This window comes from Triticum dicoccoides, chromosome 7B (assembly GCF_002162155.2).
Source record: "Triticum dicoccoides isolate Atlit2015 ecotype Zavitan chromosome 7B, WEW_v2.0, whole genome shotgun sequence".
NCBI classification, from domain to species: domain Eukaryota; kingdom Viridiplantae; phylum Streptophyta; class Magnoliopsida; order Poales; family Poaceae; genus Triticum; species Triticum dicoccoides.
This window is the reverse complement of record NC_041393.1, coordinates 150,789,936-150,806,559: the sequence shown is the minus strand read 5'-3', so window position 1 is coordinate 150,806,559 and position 16,624 is coordinate 150,789,936.

Below are 16,624 nucleotides of genomic sequence, written 5' to 3'. Positions count from 1 at the left end.
ATCCCGTTAATCAAATGACAACTCTTTGTCCATGGCTAGGAAACATAACCATCTTTGATTAATGAGCTAGTCAAGTAGAGGCTTACTAGTGACACTCAGTTTGTCTATGTATTCACACATGTTTCATGTTTCCGGTTAATACAAATTTAGCATGAATAATAAACATTTATCATGATATAAGGAAATAAATAATAACTTTATTATTGCCTCTAGGTAATATTTCCTTCAGTCTCCCACTTGCACTAGAGTCAATAATCTAGTTCACATCATCATGTGATTTAACACCAATTTCACATCTGTACGTGATTAACACCCGAAGGGTTTACTAGAGTCAATAATCTAGTTCACATCGCTATGTGATTAACACCCAAAGAGTACTAAGGTATGATCATGTTTTGCTCGTGAGAGAAGTTTAGTCAACGGGTCTGTCACATTCAGAGCCGTATGCATTTTGCAAATATTCTATGTCTACAATGCTCTGCACGGAGCTACTCTAGCTAATTGCTCCCACTTTCAATATGTATCCAGATTGAGACTTTAGAGTCATCTGGATCAGTGTAAAAGCTTGCACCTATGTAACTCTTCATGATGAATTCTTTTATCACCTCCATAATCAAGAAACATTTCCTTAGTCCTTACTAATGGCATTCTTTACCACTATCTAGTGATCTACTCCTAGATTAAAATTGTACTCCCTTTCCAAACTCAGAGCAAGGTATACAATAGGTCTCGTACACAACATATCATACTTTATAGAACCTATGACTAAGGAGGGCATGACTTTCATTTCTATCTTCTGCCGTGGTCGGGCTTTGAGTCTTACTCAATTTCACACCTTGTAACACAGGCAAGAACTCTTTCTTTGACTCTTCTATTTTGAACTACTTCAAAATCTTGTCAAGGTATGTACTCATTGAAAAAACTTATCAAGCGTCTTGATCGATCTATATAGATCTTGATGCTCAATATGTAAGCAGCTTCACCGAGGTCTTTCATTGAAAAACTTTTATTCAAGTATCCTTTTATGCTATCCAGAAGATCTATATCATTTCCAATCAACAATATGTCGTCCACATATAATATCAGAAATGCTAGAGAGCTCCCACTCACTTTCTTGTAAATACAGGCTTCTCCAAAAGTCTGTATAAAAGCATATGCTTTGATGAAACTATCAAAGCGTTTATTCCAACTCCAAGAGGCTTGCACCAGTCCATAAATGGATCATTGGTGCTTGCTCACTTTGTTAGCACCTTTCGGATCGACAAAACCTTTTGGTTGCATCATATACAACTCTTCTTTAATAAATCCATTAAGTAATGTAGTTTTGACATCCATTTGCCAGATTTCATAAAATGTGGCAATTGCTAACATGATTCGGACAGACTTAAGCATCGCTACGAGTGAGAAAATCTCATCGTATTCAACACCTTGAACTTGTCGAAAACCTTTCGCAACAAGTAAAGCTTTGTATATAGTAACACTACTATCAGTGTCCGTCTTACTCTTGAAGATCTATTAATTCTCGATGGCTTACTGATCATCGGGCAAGTCAATCAAAGTCCACATTTGTTCTCATACATGGATCCTATCTCAGATTTCATGGCTTCAAGCCATTTCGCGGAATCTGGGCTCATCGTTGCTTCCTCATAGCTCGTAGGTTCATCATGGTCTAGTAACATGATTTCCAGAATAGGATTACCGTACCACTTTGGTGCAGACCATACTCTGGAAGACCTACGAGGTTCGGTTGTAATTTGATCTGAAGTTTCATGATCATCATCATTAGCTTCCTCACTAATTGGTGTAGGATTCACTGGAACTGATTTCTGTGATGAACTACTTTCCAATTTGGGAGAAGGTACAATTACCTCATCAAGTTCTACTTTCCTCCCACTCACTTCTTTCGAGAGAAACTCCTTCTCTAGAAAGGATCCATTCTTAGCAATGAATATCTTGCCTTCAGATCTGTGAGAGAAGGTGTACCCAATAGTTTCCTTTTGGGTATCCTATGAAGACGCACTTCTCCGATTTGGGTTCGAGCTTATCAGGTTGAAACTTTTTCATATAAGCATCGTAGCCCCAAACTTTTAAGAAATGATAACTTTGGTTTCTTGCTAAACCATAGTTCATAAGGCGTCGTCTCAACGGATTTTGATGGTGTCCTATTTAAACGTGAATGCAACTGTCTCTAATGCATAACCCCAAAACGATAGTGGTAAATCGGTAAGATACATCATAGATCGCACAATATCCAAAAAAGTGCGGTTACGACATTCGGACATACCATAACGCTGTGGTGTTCCAGGTGGTGTGAACTGTGAAACTATTCCACATTGGTTTATATGAAGGCCGAACTCGTAACTCAAATATTCTCCTCCACGATCAGATTGTAGAAACTTTATTTTCTTGTTACGATGATTCTCCACTTCACTCTGAAATTCTTCGAACTTTTCAAATGTTTCAAACTTGTGTTTCATTAAGAAGATATACTCATATCTGCTCAAATCATCTGTGAAGGTCAGAAAATAACGATACCCGCCACGAGCATCAACACTCATTGGGCCGCATACATCGGTATGTATTATTTCCAATAAGTCAGTAGCTCGTTCCATTGTTTCGGAGAACGGAGTTTTAGTCATCTTGCCCATATGGCACGGTTCAAAAGCATCAAATGATTCATAACCAAGTAATTCCAAAAATCCATCTTTATGGAGTTTCTTCGTGCGCTTTACACTGATATTACCCAAACGGCAGTGCCACAAATAAGTTGCACTATCATTATCAACTTTGCATCTTTTGGCATCAATATTATGAATATGTGTATCACTACGATCGAGATCCAACAAACTATTTTCATTGGTTGTATGACCATCGAAGGTTTTACTCATGTAAATAGAAAAACAATTATTCTCTGACTTTAAATGAATAACCGTATTGCAATAAACATGATCAAATCATATTCATGCTCAACGCAAATGCCAAATAACATTTATTTAGGTTCAACACTAATCTCGAAAGTATAGGGAGTGTGCGATGATGATCATATCAATCTTGGAACCACTTCCAACACACATCGTCACTTCACCCTCAACTAGTCTCTGTTTATTCTGTAACTCCTGTTTCGAGTTACTAATCTTAGCAACCGAACAAGTATCAAATACCCAGGAGCTACTATAAACACTAGTAAGATACACATCAATAACCTGTATATCAAATATACCCCTTTTCACTTTGCCATGCTTCTTATCCACCAAATATTTAGGGCATTTCCGCTTCCAGTGACCATTTCCTTTGCAGTAGAAGCACTTAGTTTCAGGCTTTGGTCCAGCTTTGGGCTTCTTCACGGGAGTGACAACTTGCTTTCCATTCTACTTGAAGTTCCCTTTCTTTTCCTTTGCCCTTTTCTTGAAACTAGTGGTCTTATCAATCATCAACACTTGATGCTATTTTCTTGATTTCTACCTTCGTCGATTTCAACATCACAAAGAGCTCGGGAATCGTTTTCGTCATCCCTTGCATACTATAGTTCATCACAAAGTTCCAGTAACTTGGTGATGGTGACTAGAGAACTCTGCCAATCACTACCTTATCTGGAAGATCAACTCCCACTTGATTCAAGTGATTGTAGTACTCAGACAATCTAAGCACTTGCTCACTAGTTGAGCAATTCTCCTCCATCTTTTAGGCGAAGTATTTGTTAGAGGTCTCATACCTCTTGACACGGGCATGAGTCTGAAATACCAATTTCATCTCATGGAACATCTCATATGTTCCGTTACGTTTCAAAAATGTTTTTGTAGTCCCGGTTCTAAGCCATAAAGCATGGTGCACAAAACTATCAAGTAGTCATCATATTGAGCTAGCCAAACGTTCATAACGTCTGCATCTGCTCCTGTAATAGGTCTGTCACCTAGCGGTGCATCAAGGACATAATTATTCTATGCAGCAATGAGGATAAACCTCAGATCACGGACCAAGTCCGCATCATTGCTACTATCATCTTTCAACTTAGTTTTCTCCAGGAACATATAAAACCATAGGGAAGCAACAACACGAGCTATTGATCTACAACATAATTTGCAAAATACTATAAGGACTAAGTTCATGATAAATTAAAGTTCAATTAATCATATTACTTAAGAACTCCCACTTAGATAGACATCCCTCTAATCATCTAAGTGATCACGTGACCCAAATCAACTAAACCATGTCCGATCATCACGTGAAATGGAGTAGTTTTCAATGATGAACATCACTATGTTGATCATATCTACTATATGATTCATGCTCGACCTTTCGGTCTCAGTGTTCAGAGGCCATATCTGTATATGCTAGGCTCGTCATGTTTAACCTGAGTATTCCGCGTGTGCAACTGTTTTGCACCCGTTGTATTTGAACGTAGAGCCTATCACACCCGATCATCACGTGGTGTCTCAGCACGAAGAACTTTCGCAATGGTGCATACACAGGGAGAAAACTTATACCTCAAAATTTAGTGAGAGATCATCTTATAATGCTACCGTCAATCAAAGCAAAATAAGATGCATAAAGGATAAACATCACATGCAATCAATATAAGTGATATGATATGGTCATCATCATATTGTGCTTGTGATCTTCATCTCCGAAGCACCATCATGATCACCATCATCACCGGCGCGACACCTTGATCTCCATCGTAGCATTGTTGTCGTTTCACCACTTATTGCTTCTACGACTATCGCTACCGCTTAGTGATAAAGTAAAGCAATTATAGGGCGATAACATTGCATACAATAAAGCGACAACCATATGGCTCCTGTTAGTTGCCGATAACTCGGTTACAACACATGATCATCTCATACAATAAAATATAGCATCACATCTTGACCATATCACATCACAACATGCCCTGCAAAAACAAGTTAGACGTCCTCTACTTTGTTGTTGCAAGTTTATGTGGCTGCTACGGGCTGAGCAAGAAGCGTTCTTACCTACGCATCAAAACCACAGCGATAGTTCGTCAAGTTAGTGCTGTTTTAACCTTCTCAAGGACCGGGCGTAGCCACACTCGGTTCAACTAAAGTTGGAGAAACCGACACCCGCCAGCCACCTATGTGCAAAGCACGTCGGTAGAACCAGTCTCCAGTAAGCGTACACGTAATGTTGGTCCGGGCTATTTCATCCAACAATACCACCGAACCAAAGTATGACATGCTGGTAAGTAGTATGACTTGTATCGCCCACAACTCACTTGTTTCTACTCATGCATATAACATCTAGGCATAAAACCAGGCTCTGATACCACTGTTGGGGAACGTAGTAATCTCAAATATTTTGTTACGTACACGCAAGATCATGGTGATGCATAGCAACGAGAGGGGAGAGTATGTCCATGTACCCTCATAGACCGTAAGCGGAAGCGTTAGCACAACACGGTTGATGTAGTCATATGTCTTCACGATCCAACCGATCAAGTACCGAACACATGTCACCTCTGAGTTTAGCACACGTTCAGCTCGATGAGGCCCCTCGAACTCCGATCCAGCCAAGCTTCGAGGGAGAGTTTCGTCAGCACGACGGCGTGGTGACGATGATGATGTTCTACCGACGCAGGGCTTCGCCTAAGCACCACTACGTAATTATCAAGGTGGAATATGGTGGAGGGGGGCACCGCACACGGATAATAGATCTCAAGGATCAATTGTTATGTCTATAGGGTGCCCCTTGCCTCAGTATATAAAGGAGGAGAGGAGGGGAGGGGCCGACCCTCTCTATGGCGCACCGTGGGGAGTCCTACTCCCACCGGGAGTAGGAATCCCCCCTTCCATGTAGTAGGAGTAGGAGTCAAGGAAAGGGAAGAAAGAAGGGAAGGAAGGAGGGGGCACAACCCCTCCCCCTAGTCCAATTCGGACTAGGCCTTGGGGGGGGGGGGGCGGCCTGACCTAGGCAGCCCCTCTCTCTTTCCCGTATGGCCCAATAAGGCCCAATACTTCTCTCCGGCGAATTCCCGTAACTCTCTAGTACTCCAATAAATACCCGAATCATTCAGAACCTTTCCGATGTCCGAATATAGTCGTCCAATATATCGATCTTTATGCCTCGACCATTTCGAGACTCCTCATCATGTCCCCGATCTCATCCGGGACTTCGAAGTGCCTTTGGTACATCAAAACACATAACTCATAATATAAATCATCAAAGAACGTTAAGCGTGCGGACCCTACGGGTTCGAGAACTATGTAGACATGACCGAGACTCATCTCTGGTCAATAACCAATAGCGGAACCTGGATGCTCATATTGGCTCCTACATATTCTACGAAGATCTTTATCGGTCAAACCGCATAACAACATACATTGTTCACTTTGTCATAGGTATGTTACTTGCCCGAGATTCGATCGTTGATATCTCAATACCTAGTTCAATCTCGTTACCGGCAAGTCTCTTTACTCCTTATGTAATGCATCATCCCACAACTAACTCATTAGTTACATTGCTTGCAAGGCTTATAGTGATGTGCATTACCAAGAGGGCCCAGAGATACCTCTCTGACAATCGGGGTGACAAATCCTAATCTCGAAATACGCCAACCCAACAAGTACCTTCGGAGACACCTGTAGAGCACCTTTATAATCACCCAGTTATGTTGTGACGTTTGGTAGCACACAAAGTGTTCCTCCGGTAAACGGGAGTTGCATAATCTCATAGTCATAGGAACATGTATAAGTCATGAAGAAAGCAATAGCAACATACTAAACGATCAAGTGCTAAGCTAACGGAATGGGTCAAGTCAATCACATCATTCTCCTAATGATGTGACCCCGTTAATCAAATGACAACTCTTTGTCCATGGCTAGGAAACATAACCATCTTTGATTAACGAGCTAATCAAGTAGAGGCATACTAGTGACACTCAGTTTGTCTATGTATTCACACATGTATAATGTTTCCGGTTATATAATTCTAGCATGAATAATAAACATTTATCATGATATAAGGAAATAAATAATAACTTTATTATTGCCTCTAGGGCATATTTCCTTCAGGAAGACTACCGAGTGACTGTGCATATTGGCGGCGACAACGACGAGGTGGCCATGAAGCACCTCCCTTTGATGCTTGAAGGTTCTGCCAGAGCCTGGCTGAATCAGTTGGCCCCTGGGAGAATTTTCAATTGGGAAGAATTAGCCTGAGTGTTTACCAAAACATTTGAGGGCACTTGCAAGCGGCCTGCTGGTTTGACAGAATTGCAGCACTGTGTTCAGAAATAGAATGAGACTTTGAGAGACTATATCTAGAGATGGACTACTCTTCATCACATGGTGGAGAATGTGTCGGATCACCATGCAGTTTGTGCCTTTAAAGAAGGCGTTCACTACAGAGAGCTCAATCTGAAGTTCGGTCGAACCGGAGACATGACTCTGACTCGGATGATGGAGATTGCCACTCGGTACGCTAACGGCAAAGAAGAAGACGACTCCGGAGCGGCAAGAACAGACCAGTCGCCCAGGACACCAGAGGAGGAAACTCCGGTCGGAAGCAGAAACAAAAAGCTGAGGCTGCAGGCCGTGCCGAGGTAGCATTTTTGAATCAAGGGAAGTTCAAAGGGAAGCCTAAAGGGCCTTGGACCCCTAAAAAGTGAAAGATCAAGCGAGAAATGATGTGCTTGATTTACCGTGTCATATACACACCAAAAAGGATGAAGAGGGGAATCTGATTCTTCCCAAGCATACCACTCGACAGTGACGACTCCTGCTTCAGAGTTTCCGAGAGATCTAGCCCAGTGAAAAGGACAAAGAGTCTGATAAGGAGGAATACAAAGAGGAAGATGGTGGTTACCCTAATGTTAATGCCACCCTGGTGATTTTTGCTGACCTCGAGAGCAAAAGTCGACTGAAATCTATTAACAGAGATGTGAACATGGTTTCTCTGGAAATGCCAAGATATTTGAAGTGGTCAAAAACCCCTATTACATTCGACTAGTACGACCACCCGCCACACGTTGCTACCCCTGGGCGGCAAGCGTTGGTGGTCGACCTAGTCGTTGGGGGCACCCGACTGACCAAGGTTTTGATGGACGGTGGAAGTGGATTGAATATATTGTATGCTGAGGCCCTCCGAGGGATGGGCATTCCAATGTCCAAGCTCAGTGAGAGCAACATGAGATTCCATGGTATCATCCCAGGAAAAAAAGCCAATTCACTCGGTCAGGTCACTCTTGATTTGGTTTTCGGTGATTCCAAGAATTACCGCAAGGAAAAGTTGACATTTGAGGTAGTGGATTTTGACAGTGCCTATCATGCCATTCTAGGCAGACATGCTTATGGTAGTTTCATGGCTCGACCGTGTTATGTGTACCTTAAGTTGAAGACGCCTGGCCCCGGAAGCGTGATCACAGTCACTGGAAATCGGCAGAGAGCAGAAGATTGTCTCTATAAAGGTTCAAAGATCACCGATGAACAGATGGCAGCCGTAGAGTTTCAGGATTACCAGAAGAATGCAGATCCGAGTGATTTGTTGCGTGCCAAGAGGCCTGCCTCGGAGTCCGCATTTCAGCCGGCCAACGAAACAAAGCCGGTTCACATTCACCCTACCAATCCCAATGCTCCTCCGACTCATATCTCAACAACACTCGACAACAAATAGGAAGAAGCGTTCATCCAGTTCCTCCGTGAGAACTGGGACATCTTTGCATGGAAGCCATCTGACATGCCAGGTGTACCCAGGGGACTGGCTGAGCACCGTTTGCGAGTCGACCCGAAAGCAAAACCCGTTAAAGAGCATCTCCGTCGGTCCACCGCAGAGAAGAGGAAGGCTATTGGCAAGGAGGTGGCTCGACTTCTGGCTGCTGAGTTCATCCGTGAGATATACCACTCCGAGTGGCTCGCCAATGTTGTCATGGTCCCCAAGAAAGACAAGTCACTTTGAATGTGTATTGATTTCAAGCATATCAATCGGGCCTGCCCGAAAGATCATTTTCCTCTGCCTCGCATCGACCAGATAGTCGACTCAACTATGGGATGTGAGCGATTGTCCTTTTTGGATGCTTATTCCGGGTACCATCAGATCCGACTGTAAGGACCCGACGAGATAAAGAAAACTTTCATCTCCCCATTTAGATGTTTTTGCTATGTTACTATGCCCTTTGGCCTCAAGAATGTTGGTGCCACATTCATGCGCATGATTCAGAAGTTCCTGCTCACTCAAATCAGTCGGAATGTGGAAGCATACATGGATGAGATAGTGGTCAAGTCACGCAAAGGTTCCGACCTACTGATTGACCTCGGTGAAACCTTTGCCAACTTAAGAAGATACGATATCAAGTTTAATCCATCAAAGTGCACATTCGGAGTCCCAGGTGGAAAGCTACTCGGTTTCCTCGTTTCCGAATGGGGGATCGATGCAAACCCTGAGAAGATTGGCACAATCCTCCGAATGAAATGCCCTGTGCGTGTGCATGATGTTTAGAAGCTTACTATTTTTTTGGCTGAGTCGATTCATCTCATGCCTCGGTGAAAAGGCATTACCTCTTTACCGATTGATGAAGAAGTCTAACAAGTTCGAGTGGAATGACGAAGGCGAAGCAACATTTGAAGAGCTCAAAGCCATGCTTTCCACCTAGCCGGTGCTTGCCGCTCCTGTCAGCAAGGAGCCTTTACTGCTTTACATCGCAGCCACTGTACATGTTGTCAGCACAGTGCTCATAGTCGAGCGGGAAGAAGAAGGCAAAGCCTTCAAAGTTCAGCGCCCTGTGTATTACATTTCGGAAGTCTTGACTCCGTCCAAGCAGAGATATCCTCATTATCATAAGCTTGTTTATGGAATTTACTTGACTATGAAGAAAGTTGCACACTACTTCTCAGACCACTCGGTTTCAGTCGTCAGCGACGCTCCATTGTCAGAAATTCTGAATAATAGAGATGCAACGGGTCGAGTGGCAAAGTGGGCGATTGAACTCCTTCCTTTGGATATCAAGTTTGAGGCAAAGAAAGCCATCAAGTCTCAAGCAATAACAGATTTCCTCATAGAGTGGATTGAACAACAGCAACCGACTTAGATTCAATTGGAACATTGGACTATGTTCTTTGATGGATCCAAGATGTTGAATGGCTCTGGTGCAGGAGTGGTTTTAGTATCCCCAAGAGGAGACAAGCTCATATATGTCCTCCAGTTCACTTTGATTCTTCAAACAATGAAGCTGAGTATGAGGCACTGTTGTATGGGTTGCGTATGGCCATTTCACTCGGCGTCCGACACTTGATGGTCTACATCGACTCAGACTTAGTGGTTAATCAAGTAATGAAGGAATGGGACATCAGGAGTCCAGCAATGACCAGTTATTGCAATGCAGTAAGAAAACTAGAGAAGAAGCTTGAGGGGTTAGAGCTCCACCACATAACCCGAATCAAGAATCAAGCTGCTGATGATCTGGCGAAGATAGGTTCCACTCAGAAGCCTATTCCCAGTAATGTGTTCTTGGAACATATCCACACCCTGTCAGTACAAGAAGATCCCTTCAAGGAGGAGCCCCCACAACTGATAAGTTCAACCAATCCAACTGAGATTGAAGTCCCAGTTGTGGTCAACTTGGTCATGGACGTCTTAGTGATCACACCCGACTGGACGGTGCCATACATCGCGTACCTGCGCAGGCAGGAACTTATAGAAGATGAGGTTGAGGCCCGCCAGATCGTGCGTCGATCGAAGGCTTTCATCGTGATAAAAGGGCAGCTTTACAGAGAAAGTGTCGCAGGAGTGGCTCAATGCTGCATCACCCTAGAAGAAGGTTGAATGATTTTAAACGAGATCCACTCGGGGACCTGTGGTCACCATGCGTCCTCTCGGACCATCATGGACAAAGCATACCGAGCGGGATTCTATTGGTCGCGTGCAAGATGCCAAAGGATATAGTCGACAAGTGCGCAGGTTGTCAGTTCTACTCCAACATGTCTCACAAGCCTGCATCTGCCTTGAAGACTATTCCACTCGTCTGGCCGTTTGCAGTCTGGGGGTTAGATATGGTTGGACCCTTCAGGACCGGCAGAAGTGGCTTCACTCATTTGCTCGTAGCTGTCGACAAGTTCACCAAATGGATCTAAGCTAAGCCTATCAAAAACCTTGACTCAAGCATTGTCGTCAGTTTCATCAGGGAGTTGATATTCAGATATGGAGTCCCTCACAACATTATCACAGATAACGGATCCAACTTTGATTCTGATGAGTTCAAGGCATTCTGTGCTTCCCAAGGCACTCGGGTCGACTACGCATCTGTTGCGCACCCACAGTCAAATGGGCAAGCAGAAAGGGCGAATGGTTTGATCCTTCAAGGGCCGAAACCCCAATTGATGTACGACCTCAAGCACGCTGCTAGAGCTTGGGTGACCGAGTTGCCATCCGTCTCATGGGGACTGAGAACAACTCCGAAATGGTCGACTGACTGAACCCCTTTCTTCATGGTGTATGGTGCTGAAGCTGTGCTTCCAAGTGACTTCCTGCACAATGCTCCCCGAGTGGAAATCTTCTCAGAAGATGAAGCAGAACAGGCTCGCCAGGACGCAGTTGATCTCCTGGAGGAGTTGCATGAGATGGCTCTGATCCGATCGACCATCTACCAACAAGATCTGCGCCGATTCCATGCCCGTAATGTCAGAGGTCGAGCATTCCAGGAAAGGGACCTTGTGCTCCAAGTGGATCAGAAACGGCCTCACAAGCTTGCTCTGGCCTGGGAAGGGCCCTTCATCATCACCAAGGTGCTCCACAATGGAGCGTGTCACCTCTACAACGTAGCCAAGAAAAATCAAGCAGCCGATGACTTGGAAAAGATAGGTTCCAAAAGAGAAGCCATTCCGAGTGGCGTGTTTTTGGAGCATGTTCACACGCCGTCGGTTCAAGAAGATCCTTTCAATGAGGAAGCCCCGCAGCCAAAAAGCGCCAAAGATCCGACGGAAGTCGAGATCCTAGCTGTGGTCGACTTAATCATGGAAGTTCTGGTCATCACTCCCGACTGGACAGTGCCCTATATCGCCTATATTCTGAGAAAAGAGCTCCCAGAGAATGAAGAAGAGGCTCGGGAGATCGTCCACCGATCCAAAGCCTTTACTGTCATGAGAGGACAATTGTACAGAGAAAGCGCGACTGGGGTCAGCCAGAAATGCATAACACCGGAAGAGGGTCGAATGATTCTCAATGACATCCACTCGGGGACCTGTGGCCATCATGCGTCCTCTCGGACCATCGTGGCTAAAGCATACCGAGCGGGGTTTTACTGGCCCAGAGCAAATGAAATGGCGAAAGAGATAGTTGACAAGTGCGAAGGTTGTCAGTTCTACTCCAACATGTCACACAAACCTTCCTCAGCCTTGAAGACCATCCCGATCGTCTGGCCTTTCGCTGTTTGGGGTTTAGATATGGTTGGACCACTGAGGACTGGCATGAGCGGCTTCACCCATGTACTGGTGGCAGTCGACAAGTTCACCAAGTGGATCAAGGCCAAACCCATTAAAAATCTTGATGCCGGCACTGCCATCAGCTTCATCAGAGAATTAATATTCATATATGGAGTTCCAGATAGCATCATCACTGATAATGGGTCAAACTTCAACTCCGATCAATTCAAAGCTTTCTGCGCTTCTCAAGGCACACGAGTCGACTACGCTTCAGTCGCACACCCCCAGTCGAATGGACAAGCAGAAAGAACAAACAGTCTAATTCTCAAAGGACTGAAACCCCGGCGGATGCGCGACCTCAAGCACGCAGCAGGCGTGTGGGTCGACGAGCTTCCATCAGTTCTTTGGGGACTGAGGACTACTCCAAATCGGTCGACTGGGAGGACCCCGTTCTTTTTGGTCTACGGAGCTGAAGCGGTTCTGCCAAGTGACCTGCTTCACAATGCACCACGAGTCGAGCTCTACTCCGAAGCTGAAGCAGAACAAGCACGACAGGATGCAGTCGACCTTCTGGAAGAAGAAAGGGAGATGTCCATGATCCGATTGACCATCTATCAGCAAGACTTGCATCGATTCTACGCCAGAAATGTGAAGAACCGAGCCTTCCAAGAAGGAGACTTGGTCCTCCGAGTGGACCAACAGAAGCCACATAAACTCGCCCCTACTTGGGAAGGCCCCTTCATTGTTACCAAAGTTCTCCACAATGGAGCATACCGTCTTTACAACGTCGACCGCCAGATCGACGAGCCACGAGCTTGGAATGCGGATCTGCTCCGCCCCTTTTATACTTAAGTTTTCACTCGGATGAGTTGTAATAAAAGTACTTCTGTAGCGTATTCATCAAAGACAAGAGTTTCATAATTTTCTTAGTGATTGTTATTGCTTTTGTTCTCATAAATCAGTCCCCCAGTGGGTGGCTTAGCTGCTAACCCGTTTCGCCTAAGTTTGTAAAAAAAATCCTACCGAGTGGTAAGCCAGCCTTCCACTCAGAGGCTTAGCTGCGAATCCGTTTTGCCTAAGTTTAAACAAAATCCTACCAAGTGGTAAGCCAGCCTTCCACTCGAAGGCTTAGCTGCAGTCCAAGCACTCACCTAAGTTAAACAAAATCCTACCGAGTGGTAAGCCAACCTTCCACTCGAAGGCTTAGCTGCGAATCCGTTTCGCCTAAGTTTAAACAAAATCCTACCGAGTGGTAAGCCAGCCTTCCACTCAGAGGCTTAGCTACAGTCCAAGCACTCGCCTAAGTTAAACAAAATCCTACCGAGTGGTAAGCCAGCCTTCCACTCGGAGGCTTAGCTGAAGTCCAAGCACTCGCCTAAGTTAAACAAAATCCTACCAAGTGGAAACCCAGCCTTCCACTCGGAGGCTTAGCTGCAGTCCAAGTACTCGCCTAAGTTAAACAAAATACTACCGAGTGGTAAGCCAGCCTTCCACTCGGGGGCTTAGCTGCAGCCCAGTGCTCGCCTAAGTTTTTGATAATCCTACCGAGTGGTAAGCCAGCCTTCCACTCGGAGGCTTAGCTGCAACGCAGTGTTCGCCTAAGTATAAAAGACAACGTACGCTTCGCAAGGAGGATGAGGCGCAGGTCGACCCCTGCCTCCTCCTTCCGAGCTACGCCACAAATACAACGTGCGTTCCGCAAGGAGGATGAAGCGCAGGTCGACTGCTACCTTCTCCTCCAAAGCCGCGTCACAAAAATCCTACCGAGTGGAGAGCAAACCTCCCACTCGGGGGCTTAGTTGCAACCCAGTGCTCGCTTAAGTTTCTAAATCCTACCGAGTGGAGAGCAAACCTCCCACTCGGGGGCTTAGCTCCAGCCCAGTGCTCGCCTAAGTTTCTAAAAATCCTACCGAGTGGAGAGCAAACCTCCCACTCGGGGGCTTAGCTACAGCCCAGTGCTCGCCTAAGTTTCTAAATCCGACCGAGTGGAGAGCAAACCTCCCACTCGGGGGCTTAGCTGCAGCCCAGTGCTCGCCTAAGTTTCTAAAAATCCTACCGAGTGGAGAGCAAACCTCCCACTCGGGGGCTTAGCTGCAGCCCAGTGCTCGCCTAAGTTTCTAAATCCTACCGAGTGGAGAGCGAACCTCCCACTCGGGGGCTTAGCTGCCGCCCAGTGCTCGCCTAAGTTTCTAAATTCTACCGAGTGGAGAGCAAACCTCCCACTCGGAGGGCTTAGCCGTAGCCCAGCGCTCGCCTAAGTTTCGAAAATCCGGTCGAGTGGAGAACAAATCTCCCACTCGGAGGCTTGGCTGGAGCCCAGCACTCGCCTAAACATGACGAGTACAAGTCGATTGCAATTTGTGCTTCGTTCCTACCTGCAAAAGAGCATTATAGACACTAGTATATATTCCAACCCAAGGAGGATGGTTGTTCGAAAGCAGAAGCAAACATATTTCAATGGCAAACCAAGTTTGGATAACGTCCTACGGATCCAGAAGTGCTCATGCACCAAGCATGTTAAAGTTTATCGGTTACAAGACCACTCGGCATTCCGAGGCAAATTTAAGACATCGAGCGTAAAAGTTTTTTACCCCTACCGCGGAGGGCTGGAAGGCGCAACAAACTCATCCAGGTCAATCCCGTCTGCGATCCGAGTGGCAGCAGCAATGAAGGTCTCCATGAAGGAACGGAAGTCATGCTTCCTGGTATTGGCCACCTTGAGAGACACCAGCTTGTCTTCTCTCGCTTCCTTGAAGTGGACGCGGACTAAGGACAGAGCAACGTCGGCACCACACCTGGCAGAAGACTTCTTCCATTCTTGCACTCAACTTGGAACTTCGTTCAGTCGAGTCATCAGAGACTCGAGGTTGTTCTGAAGTGTTTCTTCTGGCCAGAGTGATGTGTCGATGCGCGACGTTGCAGCCTTCAGTCTTGCAAGATAGTTGACCACTGCAGCAACGCGAGACTCGAGGCAGAGCATGTTCATAGCGGCTTCATCTTTCACTAGAGAGTTGATGGGATCCAAGCCAGTTTCCACTCGACTAGTCTCCTCTTCAAAGTTTTGGCAGAATTCTGTGGACACGATTCAAGGATAAGCTGATGTTCCTACAACAAGTCAGTAATTACCAGTCGGATATAAGGGGTTACCTTCGAGCATGAGGAATAGCTTCTTGGCGAGTCCTCCCAGATAAACCTCCAAGTCATTCTTCTTCCCCGCCAGTTCGCCAACCTTGTCACTCAGGGCTATCTTCTCACGATTCTGTTGGGTGACCTCCTTGTTGGCCGCGTCGAGAGTAGTTTTCAGAGTGGCATTCTCCTCTTCAAGTTTGCTGACAGAAGCCAACTTCTCTTCTGCAAGTTTTATCTTGTCCAAAGCCGCTTTCTGCGCCTCGGCGAGGTCAAGGTCCTTCTTCTTCAGGGCATCCTTCAGCTTTTCTGCAAAATGACAATAAGATCAGACTCGGGGACATGCAAGAAGCAAAGACAGTCGTCAAGATTCTCACCAAACATACCTTTTGCCTCCTCCTTCGACTTCGTGAAGTTCTCTTGGACAAGCTTCAGGTCAAGTTCAAGCTGGATATGCTTGTTCTCCAACTCGGTATAACGAGAAACAAGGTCGCAAGATTTCTGTGAAAGTTCAGTCGACAGACATCAAAGACAGATCACTTCCGAGTGACTAAGAGAAAAATCATAGTATTTCTAAGACTACAGCTAAATCTAAACATTCAACTGTAGTCTCGGGGACTACACCCAGTGGGTGCACTCAGCGTGTCCCCACTAGTTCTATCAGCTAGACTCAGAGTCGATCAGTCGACCGGAAGTAGCTAACTGTCAGCAGTTAGACCAAAAAAAAGAATTATTCAGACCATAGCCGACTGCCAGCAGTCAACCACCGTCTCGGGGACTACACCCAGTGGGTGCACTCAGCGTGCCCCCACCGGTTCCATGATTCCACTCGACCAGTTCGAGTGAAACAAGTAAAAGTGAGAAATTTCAAGACACAAAGACTACAGTCGACTGCCAGCAGTCCACCGTAGTCTTGGGGACTACACCCAGTGGGTGCACTCAGCGTGCCCCCACTAATCCTGACATTCCAATTGACACACCCAGTGGGTGTATGACAAACATTAAGATTTTCAGTCGGTGTTCAACTAACCTGGACATTGCTCTGAAGAGCTGAACTCGCGTCATAAGCTGCTTGGCTGGCGGTTCGGATCGCTTTCACCTGCTCCATCATGATCCCTGCTTGACGAATG